At 38.7% G+C, this 22,631-nt stretch overlaps 1 non-coding gene across 1 annotated transcript; it reads left to right on the top strand.

Annotated features, from left to right (window-relative positions):
* The first annotated feature begins 18,934 nt into the window (after positions 1-18,934).
* On the top strand, positions 18,935-19,041 carry LOC141620167 (small nucleolar RNA R71). Its single transcript, XR_012531901.1, has one exon. It is a non-coding gene; the product is annotated as a small nucleolar RNA R71 (small nucleolar RNA).
* The last annotated feature ends 3,590 nt before the right edge of the window (positions 19,042-22,631 follow it).

Raw genomic sequence — 22,631 nt, 5'->3', positions numbered from 1 at the left:
CCACATCTTCTATGTCACCTAAAGGTCGCTTTAAAGAACGGTCCGCCATTTGCAAAGTGATACTTGTGCGTTTTAAAGCACCCATGTTAAGTTTCTCACATATGGAATAGGGCATGACATTTACACTAGCACCTAGGTCGCAAAGGGCCTTATCAATGGTATATGTGCCTATAGTGCAAGGAATAGAATAACTACCGGGATCCTTAAGTTTCGGGGGACTTATTTTGTAAGAGTGCACTACACTCTTCGGTGAAAGCAATGGTCTCAACCTCATTGAAGGATCACTTATTTGAGAGGATTTCCTTCATAAACTTGGAGTAGGAAGGGACTTGGGTGAGCAATTCAATAAATGGAACGGTAACTTGTAAATTCTTAACAACTTCCAAGAACTTACCAAACTTACTCTCTTCCTTGTCCTTTGCTAGACGGTGGGGGAACGACACTTGAACAACTTTCTTTTGAGGAGAATCCTCCACATCTTTCTCCTTCTCAACCTCAATAGGAGCATCTACCTTCTTTGAAACGGCATCACCCTCCTTAGCATTACGAGAGACCTCTTTCTCAAAAATCACCTAGTCACTTTCTTTTGGCACAAGGGGCTCATCATTCTTGGTATCAAGCTTACTCTTCCTTTTAAGCATCAACAAGCAATGAGGAAATGTAGATACCTCTTTTCTGCACCTCCCGCCAACCACCCAATGATGATTGGGCCGCATGTTTCATATGTGGAGCGATTTTATGACAGTTTGTAAGTTCATAGACAAGTGCTAGCTCAAACACTTGATTAAACCTCATGGTCATCATCTACGCACCGATACGATCGTTTTGACAGTAATTAGAGTTCATTTGGAGTCCGGATCAAAAACCGCTTCATTTTCTAAAAACCGTTTAAATGCCGAGTCGGAATGTTCCCGACTGTTCTAGAATTATCTGGATATTTATTCCTAATTAAATTTAATATTTTAAGAAAATATCTTCCGTATATTGTGTTTCAGGAATAAGGAAGTGTCTAACTACCGAAATTCCATAAAAAACGCGGAAATCTTTCTTGCTGAGGAGGAACCCTTTGGGGAAATGACGCAGCGGGTGCTACGCCTCTTCCAAGAGTCCCAGTGGCTGCAGCGCCTCTTCCCGAGCCCTCTTTTCACGTTTTCCAGAATATTTTCGTGATTTGTTTCCGTATCCGTGTCATTCCTAAACTCCTTCGTGTGTTTAGTATAAATAGAGACCTTCGGTCTCCATATTTGGCATGCGAGTGTCCGCCCTTCTCTTATCTTTTTGCGTTCTAGACCACGCTTTTGCTTTCGACGCCTACATGCTTGATCGATTGACCACATAAGCTCAGATCATTCTGAGTCCCAGTCACGTTGCATAGACCGACCAACTTGACCAACTCCACTTAATCAATATAATCAGTCTTTCAAATCCTTTAATAAGGGCACTTTCCACGCATATTCGAGTCGAGCAATAACTAAACGGTAACTTTAGTCAATCTCGTTTCGTCAAACATGTAAGTATGAGGGTTTAAATCCTATTTTATTTTATTGTACTTTTATTTTGTATCATTAATGTAAGGTTTATATCAAAAGCACGTTCAAAACCTTCTTAAAAACCGTCTTTCAAAACCGTATTTACAAAACAACAAAGATCTGAAGTCGAGAAGAAACGCAGCAATAGCCGCGCCTCTTCGAAGAATCGCAGCATACGCTGCGCCTCTTCTTGAGGTTGCCGCTACTCCTGCTCTTCTTCTTCTTCCTCGATATTCTGTAACTTTCCGTTTTTTCTGGTTTCTTTCTTTTCCTTTATTCGTATCAGTATATAAACATGTCTTTATTAATCTTTTCAAATTATAACATTTAATTCCGACTTAAATCCCTTATAATTAATATTTGCGGGTTTTCGTCATCTTATTCAAACTCGGATTTTAAAGGTTTGATTCATTCATATCAAGTATCTGGAATTCGTCTCTTGTATATAATTTTGTTTGTTTGATTTCAATTTATCAGATTCTATTCAATTTTTGAATTCAAAGTTTGTTCCTTTCGTAAATCCGACACGAGTTCGCATAATTATGTAAACCGCTGTAAATTCCCACCTTTAATTCGTTTTATGACGGTTCCAGATGCATATAATCTGTTAAGTCACTTTTACTTGAGTCTAATATCAATAATCGACCTTAAATTTACCAATGAACATTAACAATCCGCGGTTCTGACTTCACAGACAGAGCCCAGCTCAAGAACAGACGCAGGAAGAGTTGCGCCTCTTTCAGAGGACGCAGCAGATGTTGCGCCTGTTCTCGGTTGGCTACTGTCCCTGAACTCTTTCTCGCTTTGACGTAGCTCTTAATTACATATTAAATCAATTATTAATCGTATTACCGCTCCTAATCTGACGTATTTTCATACTTTTTATTTCTAATTTTATTTCCTTTATTTTCTTCTTCAAATCCCGTTTTGAGCGTTGGTTCGGTCTAAAACTCGTCGTCAAAAGCTACCAACCAAAACAATATTTATAACTTCACAAACTACTCTTAGCAAAGAGGTAAGTAAAGGTCGGATCCCAAGGGACGGGTATTGATGTAAGATTGTCAATTGCAAGTAGCTATGTCTTAGGGTGTCACATATTAGGTTTGAGATGAGATGTGGTCTAAACTAATCAACAAGATGTAAGTGAAGCAAATAAAGGGGTTGAAAACAATTGATTAAAAGAACTAGGGTATCATGGGTTCATAGGAGATTCATGGAAATAGATTATACAAACATGTTCTCAAATAGATGCAAGAACTTATTGTTGTGATGGGATCGAGTTAGTGTATATCTTACAATCCCTAGGAGAATTTAGGTCTCGGAGCCGAGTCGTCTAGATTGTACAACACCTACAAGTCGACTTAGTCTCCCCCTATTCAACTCTTATGCATGGTCTAATGAGGTCGAGTTGGTTTATGTCTTACAAGCCTCATTGAAAAGATAGGACATGTGTAAAAAATGCAAGGATTCAAAGGCTCGCATTTCATCAAACATAACATGTGCATAGGTGTAGACACCTCGTTTCTGCACCTCCCGCAAACCACCCGGTGATGATTGGGCCGCATGTTTGATTCGCGGAACGATTTGTGACAGTTCGTAAGTTTATCGTCAAGTGATTGCTCAAACATTAATGTCTACCTCTTAGTTGTCATCTACGTGCCGATACGGTCGTTTTGGCAGTAATTAGAGTACATTTGGAGTCCGGGTCAAAAACCGTCTTCATTTCCTAAAACCGTCAAATCCCGAGTCAAAGCAACGTGCTTGTCTACCTAAGGTTAGGATGTCATAAAATGTTGAGATTATATCTCATTTTGAGTCACATGTCACTTCATTAGGCTAAACTAAAAATTTACATTACAAAATGTGCATTTCACATAGTTAAAATGATAACCTGACCTTTAGGCCCGTTTTACGAGGTGATAACGACTTTTTTGGGTCAGGCCTATTTCACAGAAAGTTTTAGATCTCTTTCTTAGCTTTCCAACGCCACCGAAATCACCTTAATCCGAGTCTTGTAGAGAAAGTTATGCCTAAAATACGACAGGCTGTCAAACGCGTTTTCTACGCGCAGAGGAACCTACCCGGGAAAGGACGCAGCAAGTGCGCCTCTTCCAAGGGACGCAGTGCCTGCTGCGCCTTTTCCCAGGGTTTTCTTTTTGTCCAAGTTTCCGTGTTTTAACCTAAGTCGGTTATTTCCGGATCTTTCCTTCCGTATCCAACTCTTACCATAATTCCTCCGTGTGATTAGTATAAATAGGAGCATTCGTTCCTCATATTTCTCACGCGAGTGTCCGCCCTTCTCTTCTCCCTTTGCATTCTAGACTTCGTTCTTACTAATTGGCGCCTACGTGCTTGGACTTCCGACCACGTAAGCTCGGATCCTTCCGGGTACCAGCCTCTCCGTTGCATGACCGACCAATTTGACCAACTACACTCAATCAACTTAATTAATCAATCGTTTTCCTCTTACGAGGGCACTCTCTTTGCATTCGCGTCGAGCATCACTAATCGATATTCTTAGTTCATCTCGTTTCGTCAACATGTAAGTCTGAGGGTGTATAATCCTTATTTATTTATTGTATTTTATTTATTGAATCATCCATTGTAAGATTTACGTCGAAAATACCGTTAAAACTGATTTCCAAAACCGTGCTTTAAAACTCTGCTTTTGCGGATTTCCAGTAGACAGACGTCGAGAAAAGACGCAGCAACTACTGCGCCTCTTCGAAGGAGCGCAGTTCCTGCTGCGCCTCTTCGTGAGGCTGCCGCAGTTCCTGCTTCTTTTCTTCTTCCTCGTCCTCTGTAATTCGCTTTCTTTTTATTTGTTATTTGTTCGTCCGTTAATCCTTTGATATAATCGTCACTGATAATTCACATGTATATTGTATCATATGATTCATCATTCATTAGCATGCTTTAATCGTCATAAATCCGACTTAAATCCCTTGTAATCCGATATTTACGAGTTTTCGTCATTAAATTCAAACCCGGATTTTAGAGATTCAATTTGTTCATATTGAGTTTCTGGAATTCGTCATTGATATAGTTTTTTATCTGTTTATTCGCGTATATTCGTTGTATATCCGTCGTATTTAGCCTAATTGATTTATTTCAACAGAGAACTCATTAATATCAATCTTTTAACCATGTAATTAATTCATCTTACATCCGTATCATCCATGTTTATCGCTTTTATGACCGTCATTCACATGTAAATAACCTGATAATCACTTTCATCCGAGTAATTAATTTAATCCATCATTAAAATCACTAATTGACATTAACGGCTTGCAATTACGGCTTCACAGCCAGAACTGAGCCACGGAACAGACGCAGCGTCTGCTGCGCCTATTCCAAAGGACGCAGTTCTGCTGCGCCTGTTCCTGGCTGAGTTCTGTCCCTGAACTCCGTTTCTGCCTTGACCTAGTTTAATTAGTTTACATATTAATTAACTATTAACCGTATTATCGCCTACTGATTTGTTCGTTAATTTACTTTCTTTCTTTCTTTCTTTTATTCTTTTTCTCAAATTATCCGTTTTGAAGGTATTTTCGACATAAATCGCCTATTCCAATGTAATTATTGTAATTTTCATTATTGTAATTTATAATTGTTGTATTTCTTCTATTGTTTGTATGTTTTCACATGTAAATGAGCATTAAATCCCACTTCGACCCAATTGTATGCTAATTACGTGTCAACGGACTTAGTATTAATTTTTCACATGCTAGGATTAAAACTTGGATGTTGCATTGCATGCATATAGCCGACGATATATCAAGTATAAATAGCTTCCCTAATCATTAGTAGAGGCCGCTATCGAGGCGGGCGGGATTAGGTGTTCGATCAAAAGAGCTTCCTAATATGTACCCTCACCCCTTACTCCAGATATCTGTGAACACTCGTGTTCATTGGCATCCACGAGAGTCATTCTAGACATAGAATGCTAAGGGTAACGATTGCTTAGTGTTCATGTCTCTACTTTGTGTCTTGACATGACACGAGGTATTCGAACGGTTCCAATTTCCCATAAAAATTGGTGGCGACTCCATACAAAAATGCAAACGCTTGTTTCTCTTTTCTTCCCAAGCGCCCCCGTGGGCCCCCGCTGTCCACAATAGGTTGAAATCACAACAAGCAAGCAAATTAATTATGAAAACATATTAGATTAAGCATAGATCAATTCCTATGTTTGTGTCCCCTAATTACCCATTAACCCTAGCTAAAGAACTACTCACTCATGATCAAGTTTAGCATTCTAATAAGGTTGTCAGTCATACTAACAAAGCAAAACATGATGAATAAATGATGTGATTAACAATAACTATACAAGGGTAAATAGGAATTATACTTATGGAGATGATCAAAATAATAAAGCAAAGAATAATAGAAGTACTTGATGATTGATGGAAGGTTGTCTATCCTCCAATAATCTTCTAATTACCCAAATAAAACTAAGAACAATTGAGAGAATTAAGGAAAGATTAAGATGTAATTAATATTGTAATGTGTATTACAACTAAATTAAGACTAAATTAAGAGGATTAAGATGATATTAAGGCTTGATTAAGATTTGATTAAAGATTGATTAAAACTTGATTAAGAATGGATTAAGAATTGATGATAATCTAGGTAGTACAAAGGGGTATTTATACTCAAATTAAGTACAAGGATTAGGGTTACTAAGGGTTTAAATGACTATTAAGACCCTAATAGAAGCTTGAGGAAATGAAACTCCCGAGGGACATGCGCGGATCATGGTTGCAACTCCCACCAGGATCCGCTCGTCCTTAGATGAAGCACGACCTGTCCTGTAAAGAGATCCGCTCATGCTGATAGTCGGGACGCCCGGATCATGCTCTGGTACGCTCGGATCATGCTCAGGGACGCTCGATCGTTGCTCTGATCCGCTCGTCCTGAGCTCGGGCCGCTCGGATCGTTGGACAGGATTCTTCTTTTGTTTGGCTCCTTAACAATCCGCGGGGATTGTGTTAGGGATGTAAAGATCTTTTCATCATTTCCTATTTCACTCTATTTATTTGCTTAGGGGAAGCAATCTAAGGGTACACAGTCCTTCATAGATATGGTTTCTTCAAACTACTAAGCCTAGAAGGATACCAATAAATCACCTCCAAGTTGTGTCAAGCTAGGATACCTTTGTCCTCAATCGTTAAATGCTTTTGTCAAGAATAGACTCCCTATGGTGTTTGAAACACTGGAGGATCGCGGAATTCCCCCTTTTACCTAGACAAGAAGAAGGGTCATCCTCTCTCTACCATGCAAAAAAATGGATACGATGGATAAAGGGATCAATAGTATTTGAGTTTCATTTGGGAGTTTGCTTTTGTTGTTGTTTTTCCCCCCAATTTCTTGTGGCATATAACGTTTTGAGAACTATTTCTTTTTGCCATTTCTTTTGATGTTTGGCATTTTCAACACTTGACAATTTCAACTTTTTCATTTTCTTTTGAACATTTTCAAAGTCACCCCAATTAGTAACGAGGGTGCCTTATATTTGAATCATAGGAGTTTTCATTTTTGTTACTCCTCTTTTCTTTTGATGCAATTTGCAAACTTTTTATTTTATTTTCTTTTCTTTTCATTTCTTGAACTCAAATTTTTGAACAATTTCTTTTTGTGCCCATTCCCTTTGATGACAAAATGTATGGTAGAACATGGATGAATGATGGTTGCATGGTTTCAAGGGTCACCATGGAATAAACGGTAGCCAAGGAGTTATCACACTACAAGGTATTCTTGACTAGGCCTTAATCCATGGGTCAAAGGATACTAGCATGACACATCCTAGGGTGTTTTACAAGTATTCTAACAAGCAAAGTCTTAAGAAGAAAAAGCATCTACTAGGGCCTATATATACTTGTCAAGCTTCCTAAGTAGACGGTTTCACAAAATTTTGCTAACATGCAAACTACATGCCATGATGCAACTAACATTTATACATCCTAATGCATATGCTTCTACCAACTAGTATGCCAAATAAACTAAATGAAATCCTAAATTCACATTATTTATACCGCATCAATCAAAATAAAGCCACATAGTCATTAACATAAAGAAGAAAAAGGATATTGGAAAGATCATACCATGCGGTCTTCAATATCCTCATGTCTCCGATGTGGCGTAGTCAATCAATGTGAACAAGGATGAACAAACACAATATATACAAGACAATATATACAAGACTACACTATAAAGGAAATGAACATGTTTTTGATTTTTTTCAATTTTTCAATTTTTATGGTTTTGTTTTTATGAAATTAAAAGACATATTTTTGTGATTTTTCGAATTTTTTTCAATTTTTATGCATTTATGGAATATAAATTCCCATCCCCCACTTTATTTTGGACATTGTCCTCAATGTACATGTAGGAGTAGGAGTGAAAAAGAAAAACATGTTTTTGGATTTTTGATTTTTTGAAATAAAGTACAAATGTAATGATATGATATGAATGAATGCATGCTCTAACTAAATGCATTTCTATATGACATATATAACAAATGAATGCAATCTAAACCATATTATATAATGCATCATTTCTAGTAAACTATGGTCACCTATGATCAAACCTCCCCAAACCGATTTAAACACTATCTCTAGTGTAGAAAAGAATAGGATTGGTCATTAGCGACTATGCATGAATTCTAGTCTATATGCAACTATCTACATTAGGTATATCACAATGCAAACTATACTATATGAAAATGCAATATGAAATATAATACAAGTGCAAGCTAAATGTATATGTAAATAACTAAATGCAAGTGTAAATGTAATGCAAAGTCAAAGAAAAGGATATCTTACAAATGGTGGTTTGAGGGAGGACTCCACCAAACTAGTTTAATTTGTTGAATTTTTTTTTTTGTCCGTAGAGCTCAAGGCTCTTAAAAGAAGATCAAAAGCTTGTGAACAAGCTCCAAATAAGCATAAGTATGGGTTGCTCCATTTGAACATGAAATTTGGCCAAGGAAGTTTGTCATATGTTCTTTCTTTCACCTTGTTCTTGGAATTAGAGCTTTCCCAATGCTTCAAACCAATAAGCCCATGATTCTCGTTAACACTAGGTATGAAGTATGGTTCATACTCGTCCGAAGACTTCTACTCACCACCTTCTCCTTCGATTTCGGTGATGATGATAGCGTTTGAATTTGTCAATCCTTCAAGAGTAGAAGGAGAATTCTCATGGCATTGATGACGGGGTACCTTTGGAGTCGAAATTATGGTTGCCAAATCTCCACAAGTAAGTTCATTTGCAAGTTTTTTTCTTGAGCTTTTCCACCAAGTACCCTTTATATGATGATTTGACTTTTTGGAGAAGATCAATCATATCATCTCCAACAATCATAGGTTCCATGGTGGGTGCAAAAAGGTCTTCATGGTCAATAGGAGAGAGGAAGTAATCTTCTTCATGGAAGCATACCTCAAACTTCTCAAGGATGGGCTCCTCAAGTGAGGCAATCTCACAACTCCATTCCTCTTATTCATTCCATGAGTCATTGCAAGACACATATTCCGCATAAGCTTCTTCCTTAGGCGCGTCATCATTGCTATCTTCATACGAATCATAGATAGGGGCTTTATTCTTCTTCAATAATTCTTCCTCCACCATATCTATATTCATATCAAAAGACACACATTCATACTCACAAAAGTTAAGAGTATTTGGCTTACTCAACCTCATATCTTCCTCATCAAATACCACACTTTCATAATCACAAGAGCTCAAAGAGATTGGCTCTTTCCACTTCACATCTTCTTCATCAAAGGTCATTGCCTCAAATTCACATTCATGTTCAATGTCCAAGGAATGGTGGGGAGTGATTGCTTATTAGGATTATTTCATTTGGGCAATTTGAATCTCCAATTCCTCACCTTGGGCAACAATGCCTTGAAGAACATTGTCCCTCTTTTGGCTCTCCTCTATCATTTGTTTGAAGAAGTTTTGTTGATCTCCCATCATTTAGAGAATCATATTTTGAATGGGTTCATCTTCTTGTTGTGGGTGGGTGTGAAAGTGGTTGTATTGTGGTAATTGAAATTCATTATGAAGTGGGTATTGAGTGGGTGGTTGTTGTGGATATTGGATGTGGGGATTTTGGTGTGAAAACTTGGGGTAGTAGTTAGGATTTTCATTATATGAATAGTAAGGTAGGTTTGTGTTGACTTGCTCCTCAAACTCCCCATACCCATAGTCATACTCAAAAGATCCACCACATACTCCATATGTCAAGTCCTGAGCCATCATAGCTAAGACAAGGAAACAACTACAACCAAGGAAACTACACAAAAACGGTAAGAACAATCCTTGAGGAACAAGTTCCTCAAGGTGAAAGCACAATTAAAATAGACAAACAAGTAAGAACTTAATCACATAGCACCGTCCCCGGCAACGGCGCCATTTTGATAGGACAAGAGTTGGTCGTCACACATCTAATCAAACACATTTATAATACTCAATAAACAACTAGTTAGCGGTAAGTCGAGGTCGATCCATGGGACGGTGTGCTTTGGGTTCTAAGTCTATCTATCTTAATTTATGCTAGTGTTACAATTTGTTTGGGTTTGTAGTTGTGTCCTAGACTAATGCAAGCAATAAAGTAAAGCAAACAATGAACTAAGAAATGTAAACAAATGACTAAAAGCACTAGGATGTCATGGGGTCATAGGGGATTCATGGTGTTGATCATACAAACATGTTTACAAAGTTGCAAGCAATTAATGTTGTAAAGGAACCGAGTTGGTTTCTGTCTTACGGTTCATAGGAAGAGTTGGGTCCCGGAGCCGAATCGATTAGATTGTACAACACCTACAAATCGACTTAATTTTCTCCTATTCAACTTCTATGCATAGTCTAACAAGACTCGAGTTGGTTTATATCTTACAAGTCAAGTTGAATAGATAAGAGATGGTTGTAAATGCAAGGATTCATAGGCTTAGCATTTCATCAAACATAACATGTGCATAGGTTGACATCACAACAAGCAAGCAAATTAATTATGTAAACATATTTTATTAAGCATGAATCAATCCCCATGTTGGTTTCCCTAATTACCCATTAATCCTAGCTAAGAGACTACTCACTCATTATCAAGTTTAACATGCTAACAAGGTTGTCAATCATATTAACAAGGCAAAACATGATGAACAAGTAAGAAAGATTAACAATAATTAAAACAAGGATTAAGAGAATTATACCTATGGAGATTCCAAAATAATAATGCAAAGAATAATAGAAGTACTTGATGATTGATGGAAGGTTATCAATCTCCCAATAAATCCAAATAATCTACTAATTACCCAATAATAAACTTGAATTACTCAATAATAAACTTGAACAATAATTAAAGGAAAGATTAATGTGTGATTTGTGGAAAGATTAAAGAGTAATCTATTCCAATCTACTCTTAATGAAAGCTTAACCTAATCTAAAGAAGGATTGAATTAATCTAATGAAAACTTGATGAATTGATTATTACAAATGGGGTATATATAATAGAGCATCATTAGGTTAAGCAAGGGCAAAATAGTAAATAACAATGCTGAATGTTGGTTAGGGAATCGCTCCTCTAAGAAAAGATGCCGGTCTCCTTTTAGCTAGTCTTTGATAAATATACGCATCTTTCATGGAGGGAAGAAGAGGATGTATGGGCCTGTAAGAGAATCCGGGCGTCCAAGGGTCGAGACGGGGGGATTCTGGGTGGCTGGACGGGCGGATTGTTGCTTGGACGGGCGGATTGGTGTGTGGTTGGACGGGCGTCCCTATGGCAAAGACGCTCGGATTCCTGAAGTGTTTTTCTTCATTCTTGTCTGTCAAACAATCCAAGCGTCTTGAAGGGAAGACGCTCGTCCTGCCGGAGACGAGCGGATTAGGTCTCGGGACGAGCGGATTGGCGGACAGCTTCTCTGTTTGAGCTCGGATTGTAAAACGGACGCCATTTTCTCATCCGGACTCCTATTGGAGTGACTCAAAAGCCTAGATCACTTGATTTTTTGACACCGTTCCATCTAGCATACTTTCAGAGCCAAAGGAGCAACCCTTGGTTTGGTTCTGAGCAATTTCTTCTTGCATTGACTTCCTTCTCGTCATCCTTACTTTTAACCCTATGCTCCTTCTATATACTCTTTATTCCTACATCCTTGGTCATCATTATTGTCTCCTCTTCATACTAGTCCATCTAATATCGTCAAAAAGCTTCTAAATATGCACGAAAGACGGGAATTTCTGCCTAATTGTCTTCTTTCCTACAAAACATACGAAATGCACTAGGAAAGCAAAATAGAAAGCATTTGACGGATGTAAATGACTATGGAATGTTATAATAGTATGCAAAATGGGTTCAATTAAGGGACTAAATGTGCGCAAATAATGTTCACATCAAATATCCCCAAACCGAATCTTTACTCGTCCCGAGTAAAGAGGTGACAAAAACTAGACCTTTATTTAAACTATCCTACTAATATAACCGATATGAGACAATTAGCGGCTCTCACTCCGCCCCTTTAACTCACAACAAGACAACCATGACGTAGGTTGCCTTCTTGCAAGGCTAGGTGGAGCTTGCCAAAATGGTGATACATCCAAGCATTAAAGCACACAAAATCAAGTAATGGATGCATCTACAAAAGAATAGCGACTTTCCTCATCTAAGTGGTGGAAATTATCTAAAGGGGAAGCAATCTAAGGGTACACACTCCTTCATAGATATGGTTTCTTCAAACTACTAAGCCTAGAAGGATACCAATAAATCACCTCCAAGTTGTGTCAAGCTAGGGTACATTCTTCCTCAATTGCTAAATGCTTTCGTTAAGAGTAGACTCCATATGATGTTAGAAACACTGTAGGATCGCAGAATTCCTCCTCTTACCTAGACAAGAAGAAGGGTTGTCCCCTCTCTACCATGCACAAAAGTGGGTTCAAGGGAAAAGGCATCAATAGATTTGAGTTTCATGGCGGGAGTTTGCTTTTGGTTTTGTTACTCCGCCCAATTTCTTGTGGCATTTGACATTTTTGGGAATAATTTTCTTTGCCATTTATTTGATGTTTGGCATTGTGATGCTTGACAATTTTTAACTTTTGCATTTTTTGAACATTTTCAAAGTCATCCCAATTTCTAACAAGGGTGCCTTTATTTGAAGCATAGGAGTTCTTATTTTTGTACTCCTCTTTTTTTTTTTTATGCAAATTTGTTAAACTTCTTGTTTTTCATTTTGGTACTTGAACTCAAGTTCATAATTTTTGTGCCCATTCCCTTTTTGTTGACAAAAATGATAATCAAAGTGGAAGATGGTTGCATGGTTTCAAGGGTCACCTTGGAATAAACGGTAGCCAATGAGTCATCACATCACAAGGTACTCTTGACTAGGCCTTAGTCCATGGGTCAAAGGATACTAGCATGACACATCCTAGGGTGTTTTAGAGGTATTCTAATGAGCAAAGTCGCAAGAAGAAAAAGAATCTACAAGGGCCTTATATACACTTGTCAAGTTTCCCAAATAGATGTTTTCACAAAAATTTTCCTAAAATGGAAGTACATGCCATGATGCAACTAACATTTATATAACCTAATGCATATGCTTCTATCAACTAGTATGCCATATAAACTACATGCAACTCTTAAGATCACATTAGTTTGTACCGCATCAATCAAAATAAAGCCACATAGTCATTAACATAGAGAGAAAAAAGGAAATTGCAAAGATCATACCATGCGGTCTTCATATTCCTCATGCCTCGGATGTGGCGTAGTCGATCTAATGTGATAAGAGGACAAACAAACACAAGTATATACACAATATACAAATTCTATACTACAAAGGAAAGGACATGTTTTTGAGTTTTTTAGATTTTTAAATTTTTCAATTTTTTATGGTTTTTGAAAATTTTCAATTTTTATCATTTTTGATTTTAAAAGCTAAGTTAGAATTTCCCATCCCCACACTAGTATGGGCATTGTCCTCAATGGCCAAAACGATAGGAAATTATACAATGCAAGCTAAATGAATATGCATGATTTCTACACTAATATGCAAATTATATGACATATATACAAAAGTGATGCATTCTAATCTATTCTATATAATGCATGCTTTCTATTGTTCGGAGAGCTAATTTGAATTAACTCGCATCCCTTATGTTTGAACTTCCCCAAACCCAGTAAGACACTATTTCTAGTGTAAAAATAGGGGGAGTTCATGCACAAGGAAAGGATGCAATGCATGAGTCCTAATTGTCATTTTGGATTTTCAAATGGGAATAATAAATGAGACACCTCAATGGAACCGAGGTAGGAGTCCTTTAAATGTTGCTAGGCCTCAAAACAAATACTCAAGATAAGGATTAAAAACATGATAAAGATACAAAGCTAAAGGAGGTGTAGGAAACTCACAATGGAATAGGTTGAAGTCAAGTAATCAACCCCGCATGTGTGGTATCCTCCAAATAGCCTTGTAAACCCTAAATTATCGCTCATTGCGACATCCTCATCACCGGCATCATTGCCGTCATCATCATCATCACTTGCATCATCAATTTCTTCTTTATCTTCTTCATCATCTACCTTCATTGGCTAGGAGGATTCACCATTTCCATCATCAACTTTGGAACTTGAACCTTGCTCTTCTTCTTCTTGGCATGAATCATTACCTTCCCCGTCTTCATAAACAACAACCTCCTTTCTATTAGCCACCCGACTATCCATTTCGACATATTGAGAAGCACTTGGGAAGAACACTTCCCTATCCGCCCAACTAGGCAAAGGACATGAAGGATCAAGGAGTCCTTGCCTAGCTAGATGTAGAAGGGGTGATTACTGGGCACGGTAGGCATTTCCCCGATCTTCATCAGCTTCTTTATGCATTTGTTGCATTAGTTGGGTCAAATAGTCGTTGCCTACCATGACATTAGAGCCACTCGGTTTGAATTCTTGGTAGGCAAAGGGGTATGGTGGAGTCACAATGGTGGAGGAGGAGGGCGTTGCAATTGGTTCCCTATGTTGTTTAATTATCACTTCGGATTCCTCGGAGACGGGTAGTAGATAGTTTGGGCTATGGACGGAGATGCGGCGAATCTTGCTAGGCAAGATAAAGGACTTAGCTTCTTTGATGAGCCACTCATATTTGTTGTCAATATTTTCATTCTTGACCCAATGGAATTTGTTGATCATAGTGCTCATATCAAGGAGGTTTCTCCCTTTAACCGGTTTATAGGCGTTATCTCGGTTGAAATTCGGGTTAAAGTGCTTAGCTAGCCTCGTTACCAAGCCGCCATTTACAATGAAGGCCGCTCCATGTTTCCCATTATCAATCTCAAGCCACCGATCAAGCAATAGTTAAAGAATGTTGTACTTTTTGGTGAACTTTCCATTGATATTCATGAAGGACTCAAGGTAGACAAAATCAAGTTCGGTGAAGTGATTGGTGCCTTTTATAGCAATCAAGGTATTGCCCACCAACTTGTGCCATACTCTTATGCCCCGATGATGAACATATAAAGCATGATACTCCCGGAAAGAGTAAAATTTTCGACCGATAAGAGCTTTCCAAAGGGGTGTGGCATCATATTTTAAAGGCTTCTTCTCATAATGATGATATTGTAAAAGACCAAACACATTACCAAACTCACTCAAAGTCATTCTTCTACTCTTGTTCTCAAGACGGAATTCTACATAATATCGAGTCTCTATCTTAAACACCTTCAAGGATCTTATGAACTCTATGGTCAATGAAGGGTAGGTCAATTCTTCCATTTCAAAGAGGGCTAACAACCTCATGGACTCAAAAAATGCTCTATTTCTTTCAAGCACACCCATTTTTTCCAAATTTTCTTGACAAATAAACATGGTAGCCACAATAGTCTTTCTAGTAAAGGATAAAAATGCATTCCTATGAGCATCGGTTAAGAAAGTTACCTCCGAAAAATTTGGCAATTGTTCTATAACCAGAGTAGGTGTGGTATCTTCCTCAATAGGAGTTGCGATTTCTTGGATTTCCACCCTTGGTTGTGTCACTACCAAAGCCTTAGATGCAAGAAGAACTTGTTGTCTTTTTGATAAATTTGGAGTCTTGGGTGCCTTGGTTCCGCCTTTGGTTCTTGCCATTGTGTTCTCCTTCTAAAATTGGTATCAACAAACCAAGATTTTGCTTGAATGTTCCTTACTTCCTCAAACTTCAATCAATTCCTCAATCAATTTAGGATTTTCGAACTTTTGGCCAAACCCTAGAAAATTGATTCAATTTGTGAGGAATTTGATGTTTAGATGGTCTTTTATTGATAAAGGAGTGATTTATTCTTGTTTTGAGCAAGTTTTGTTTGAATGGTGGTGAATTTTGTTGAGTAATTGGTGTTTTTGAATGAGGGGATTGAGGGTTTAAGTGGGAGAAAAGGTGTGTGTTTGTGTTTGTGAAAGATAAAAATGAATTGGGAATAAGGAAAGGGAAGTCCCGTGTTATGCTTAAGTAGTAGCTAGGGACGCTCGGATCAAACTCGGGACGCGCGGATCGTCTTACAGGACGTCCTGAAATTTCAAACTAGTGCCAGGACGCGCGGATCTTCCCCAGCTCGAGCGGATTCTTTCGGGGACGCTCGGATTCACCTGGGGACGTGCGGATTTCCTTACAGCGTAATTTCATAGACTGGGAATCTTCCCAGGACACGCGGATTGATGCCAAGACGAGCGTCCTAAGGATGGGGACGAGCGTCCTGAGGATGATTTGCTCAGATTTTATTACAGGGCATTTTCTTCAATTCAAACTTTCCGAGGACCCGCGTCCTAAGGTCAGGACGCTCGGATGCTTGCTGGGGACTCTCGGATCTTCCTGGGGACGCTCAGATCTTCTCTAGCTCCCACGAGCTTAGGTCCGCTCGTGGGGATTTCTTTTCCCATGTCATTCTTTCTTCTTCTCCTTTGTTAAATGTTGTGGGTGCACTACAAAGGCTTGGTTAGCCTAGGCATTTTCCATCCCCACAGTTGATCAAACACTACACATCAAAACACATTAAAATACCTCCCTCACTTGTTCTCATGTCAAAAATCTTGATCAAAGCACAAAAATGCAAATCCAAAAATGACAAAAATACAACAAAGGAAATAAAATGTGAGTTACGGGGTTAGAATATTTACAAATGGTGGTTTAGGGAGGACTCCACCAAACTCTCATTCTTGGATGAGATGTCAACGGGGCAAAGCCGAGGTGTTGTTTATGTTGCTCAACACTTTGTAGAAGTAGTCGAAGGCTTGCTCATTTTAATAATATAGGTCTTGGGTAGACCTTTGCACATTGTTCTCTTCATTGTTGTATTCCAAGTCAAAGTTATGGCAAGGATCAACAAAGCCTTGGTCTAAGGTCATAGCATTTCTAATATAAGGATTGACCAATCCTTTAACATCCCATAGACCGCAAACTTCACTAGCTTGTTCCCCAATGGTGTCATGAGTTGACAAGGGCAACTCCTCTTTCTTGTTGTCTTGGCCAATGAGGCCTTCTTCATTACTTGTCATGATGGGTGAGCTATTCAAGCTCTCATTGTTGTTGAAAGTTCCTTGCTCTCCGAATAGAGCTACTTGAAAGTCATCAACCTTCTTCTTCCATGTGGGTGGTGTTTCTTTACACATGACTTCATCTTTGCATAAAGATTCCAACTTCTTCCTATCACTTTCTCGGCTATAGTGATCGACCATGAAACATGGCTCATGTAGTCGGGGAGCTCTCATTGTTTTATCAAGATTGAAAGTGATTGTCTCGTCCCCTATGTCAAGTGTGAGCTCTCCATGTTTCACATCGATTACCGCTCCGGCGGTGTGCAAGAAAGGTCTTCCTAAAATGATAGGAATGTTGGAGTCCTCCTCCATGTCTACAATGACAAAGTCTACCGCGATGAAGAATTTGCCAATTCTCACGGGCACATCTTCCCATACCCCTAAAGGTGCCTTTGTTGATTGATCCGCCATTTGAAGAGTGATGTTGGTGCATTTGAGCTCTCCCATTCCTAGCCTCTTACATACCGAGTATGGCATGACACTTACACTTGCTCCAAGATCACATAATGCTTTGTTGATTGTAGTGTCGCCAATGGTACATGGAATAGAAAAACTTCCCGGATCTTTGAGCTTTAGAGGGGAACTCCCTTGAAGAATAGAACTACACACTTTGGTAAACGCAATAGTCTCCAACTTTTGGATGGATTTCTTCTTGGTAAGAATGTCTTTCATGTACTTTGCATAAGCCGGAACATGATTGATCAATTCCGTGAATGAGATTGACACTTCTAAGATCTTCACAATTTCCATGAACTTTCCAAGTTGGTCATCAAGCTTAGGCTTAGCTTAGCGACTTGGGAATGGAAGTCTAATCATAATAGGCTCTTTTTCCTTAGCCTTCTCTTCATTCTTCTTCTTTGAAATTTCATTGGTGGTAGGTTCTTCCTCCTTAGAGTTCTCCACAACTTTTTGCTTGTCACTAGCATCCACAATATCTTCATCAATTGGCCTCTTCGGCCCCTCATATCTTATACCACTCCTCAAATGGATGGCACTAACCATCTCATGTCTTGGGGGATTACATTGAGGCGGTAATTGCCCCTTTTGTCTTTGAGAGGTAGAAGATGCTAATTGAGTCATTTGAGTCTTTAACATTTTGGTGTGGGCAAAAATGTTGTTGATGGTGATCTCTTTAGCTTAGCTATCTTTTTGCATTTGGGTGTAAAATTCTTGTTGGTTCTTTTGGATTTGGAGGACCGCTTTTTGAACATCAAAGCTTTGGTCATTTGATTGGTTGTAGGAAGGTTGATTTTGATAAGCTTGGCTTTGGTTGAAAAGGGATCTTTCAGCTTGGTTTCTCATTGGAGGTAGGGTGTATGTTTGTTGGGGGTTTTGAACATTTTGGCTCTTGTATGAAAGATTTGGATGGAATTTGGTATTCTCATTATAGTAGTTGGAATAAGGGGTGCCACTCTTGTATGATTGGATAGCATTTACTTGTTCATTTGTTTCCCTACGTTCGCTTTGATCATGTCCTAAGGTTCCACAACTTTCACATACTCCACTTGGGATTGAGGATGATGCCACCATAACATTAACATATTGTTTGGGTGATTTGGAAGCTTCATAAAGCTTAGCTATGGCCTTCTCAAACTTCAGATTGATGGTGTCGATATGAGCACTTAGTTGAGCACCCAATTGAGTGATGGAATCGACCTCATGCTTTCCTCCTCTTGTGGCCTTTCAAGGCCTACTATATTGGGAATTATGAACCGTCATCTCTTCGATTTTGGCCCATGTTTGATTGTCATCAACTTCGGTAAACATCCCATTGGATCCCATATTAAGAATATTGCGGGAGTCTTCATATAGGCCGTTCCAAAATTGTTGCAAAAGGAACCACTCACTAAGTCCATGGTGTGGTCAAGATTGACAAGTGTCCCTAAATCTCTCCCATGCTTCATATAATGATTCCTCATCCTTTTGCTTGAACCCGGTGATTTGGGCTCTCAACATATTAGTCTTCTCCGGAGGGTAGAATTTCTTGTAGAAGGCAAGTGCTAACTTCTTCCATGAATCAATACCAAGGGTAGCCTTGTCTAGGCTCTTCAACCATTGCTTTGCGGTAACGATCAAATAAAAAGGAAACAATACCCATCGGATTTGGCCTTCAGTAACTCCGGTATGAGAAATTGCATCATAATAGTCCCAAAAAGTCTCCATATGTGAGTGAGGGTCTTCACTAGGCATCCCTCCAAATTGATTTCTCTCAACTAATTGTATGAATGCGGATTTGGCAATGAAATTACCGGTTAAATATGGTGGTGTAGGAGTACCGTTTGGTAGGTTCTTCTCGGTTGGTACGAAATGTGATGAAAATTTAGGCATTGTAGGTTGATTTTGTTGTGGGTTTTGAATTGGGTTATCCTCTCCTTCTCTTGCAAAAGGGTTGACAAACTCAATGTTATTTGGTTGAATGTCCACAATCTCACCAATACCTACAACTCTTGAAGTACCTCTAGCAACTCTTCTATTGATGGTTAAGGTCCTTTCAATCTCGAAATCAATAGGTGATAAATTACCTTGTGATCTCCTAGTCATCCAAAATATCAAACAACTCGAAAACAATTAGAACAACCTTTAAGAGATTGACTTCCCCAAGGTAAAGAAAGACACAACTAAAAATAATTAATGAAAATCAAATCAATTGAACACCGTCCCCGGTAACGGCGCCATTTTTGGTTCGGTCTAAAACTCGTCGTCAAAAGCTACCAACCAAAACAATATTTATAACTTCACAAACTACTCTTAGCAAAGAGGTAAGTAAAGGTCGGATCCCAAGGGATGGGTATTGATGTAGGATTTTCAATTGCAAGTAGCCATGTCTTAGGGTGTCACAAATTGGGTTTGAGATGAGATGTGGTCTAAACTAATCAACAAGATGTAAGTGAAGCAAATAAAGGGGTTGAAAACAATTGATTAAAAGCACTAGGATGTCATGGGTTCATAGGAGATTCAAGGAAATAGATTATACAAACATGTTGTCAAATAGATGCAAGCACTTATTGTTGTGATGGGATCGAGTTAGTGTATATCTTATAATCCCTAGGAGAATTTAGGTCCCGGAGCCGAGTCGTCTAAACTTTACAACACCTACAAGTCAACTTAGTCTCCCCCTATTTAACTCTTATGCATCGTCTAATGAGGCTCGAGTTGGTTTATGTCTTACAAACCTCATTGAAAAGATAGGAGATGGGTAAAAAATGCAAGGATTCGTAGGCTCGCATTTCATCAAACATAACATGTGCATAGGTTGAAATCACAACAAGCAAGCAAATTAATTATGAAAACATATTAGATTAAGCATAGATCAATTCCCATATTTGTTTCCCCTAATTCCCCATTAACCTTAGCTAAAGAACTACTCACTCATGATCAAGTTTAGCATGCTAATAAGGTTGTCAATCATACTAACAAAGCGAAACATGATGAATAAATGATGTGATTATCAATAATTAAACAAGGGTAAAAGGAATTATACCTATAGAGATGATCCAAATAATAAAGCAAAGAATAATAGAAGTACTTGATGATTCATGGAAGGTTGTCAGTCCTCCAATAAACCCCAATAATCTTCTAATTACCCAAATAAAACTAAGAACAATTGAGAGAATTAAGGAAAGATTAAGATGTAATTAATATTGAAATGTGTATTACAACTAAATTAAGACTAAATTAAGAGGATTGGGGTTACTAACGGCTTAAATGACTATTAAGACCCTAATAGAAACTTGAGGAAATGCAACTCCCTAGGAACATGCGCGGATCATGCTTGCAACTCCAACCAAGATCCGCTCATCCTCAGCTGAAGCACGACATGTCCTGTAAGCAAATATGCCCGGGCTGATAGTCGGAACGCCCGGATCATGCTCTGGTACGCTCGGATCATGCTCAGAGATGCTCGGATCATTGCTCTGTTCCGCTCGTCCTGAGCTCGGGCCGCTCGGATCGTTGGACAGGCTTCTTGTCTTGTTTGGCTCCTTAACAATCCGCGGGGATTGTGTTGGGGATGCAAGGATCTTTTTATCATTGCCCATTTCACTCTATTTATTCGCTTAGGCTTCTAGTATCGGTCTCCTCTTCGATGCTTGGTCATTAGATGCAATCCATTTAGCTCAATTTCGCTCCATAAATGCAAGGTTAGCAATCATCTCCTACCAAGGATACAAAAACTCAAAGAATATGCAAAATGGGAAACTAAAGATAATAAATGACCCTAATATATGCTAGAAAGCATAGGAACGAGGCTAATTCGGGGACTAAATGTGCTCAAATATGAGTCACATCAAGCGTGCTTTTGACGTAGATCAAATAATTATTGTAATTATTATAATTTTTAATTATTGTAATTTATTTATCGTATATATTATTTTATGAATGATTTATTTACGTAAGTTCCACATGTAATTTATATAATTTCCAACTTCGACCCCAATTGTTTGCTAATTACATGTTAACCGACATATTCTAAAATTCACATACTAGGATTAATCTATGTTTGTTGCATTGCATGCATTACATCGACAACATATCAAATATGAATAATTTCCCTAATCATTAGTAGAGGCCGATATTGAGGCGAGCGAGATTAGGTGTTCAATTAAAGAGCTTCCTAATACGTACCCTCATCCCTTACTCCAGTTATCTCTGGACATCCGTGTCCATTGGCATCTTCGAGAGTCATTCTAGACATAGAATGCTAAGGGTAACGAGTTCTTAGTGTCTATGTCACTAGTTTGTGTCTTGACATGGCACGAGGTATTCGACTGGTTCCAATTTTCCATAAAAATTGGTGCCGACTCCACAAATGCAGGCTTATTCAACCTTTCACCGGTTTCAATGCCTCACCAATCGGTAACGGCCCATAAAATGCTTTGGCAAACCAAGGTTTCATGGGAGAAGTGCCGCTGCACCGAAACCAACGCGCGGGTGCGCGCGGCGCGGGTGGCCTATGTCCACAGCTTGGTGACTCCGTCGGGGATGATACACTTACGTGTTACCCAGGGTGAAACTTGAACGAGGTTAGGGAATAGCTTATACGAGACAGTTGTCGGTTTTCATTACTCGACCTTCTTAGGTCGTTTCATTCGGCCTTCCTATGCTTAACCCAACCCCTTCGACCAATCGTCCCGTCTGGACGGTCTAAACTCTTATCTGGGCCTAAGGATGGAAAACAATTGACGTCAACCATACCGTGGTACATACTCATATTTTTATCAAGGGCTTTCACTACTCGAGGGAATGGAGTAGGAACCGACCTTACTCATGTTTGTCACGGACCTCTCCACAGACCAGGGTTTGATTGCTTGGTATGGTAACCCGCCTTTTTAAGCTAAAACCCTTTAAATGCACTCAACATACCGTTATAATGCCCATATGTATGTTTGTACCATATACATGATCACCGTTTTGTAAACAAAACCATGACAAAATTTTGGAAAATAAAATCCTTTTCAAAATGTAAATATTTTCGAAAATGGCCTAAAATAGCGCAAAATAAGCCGAAACTCTGTCCAAATGTCGAGTCAAGGTTCGGGCCTCAAAAC

Source organism: Silene latifolia, chromosome 1 (assembly GCF_048544455.1).
Source record: "Silene latifolia isolate original U9 population chromosome 1, ASM4854445v1, whole genome shotgun sequence".
NCBI lineage: Eukaryota > Viridiplantae > Streptophyta > Magnoliopsida > Caryophyllales > Caryophyllaceae > Silene > Silene latifolia.
Note: the sequence above shows the minus strand (reverse complement) of the source record. Positions and strands in the feature narration are given on the sequence as shown.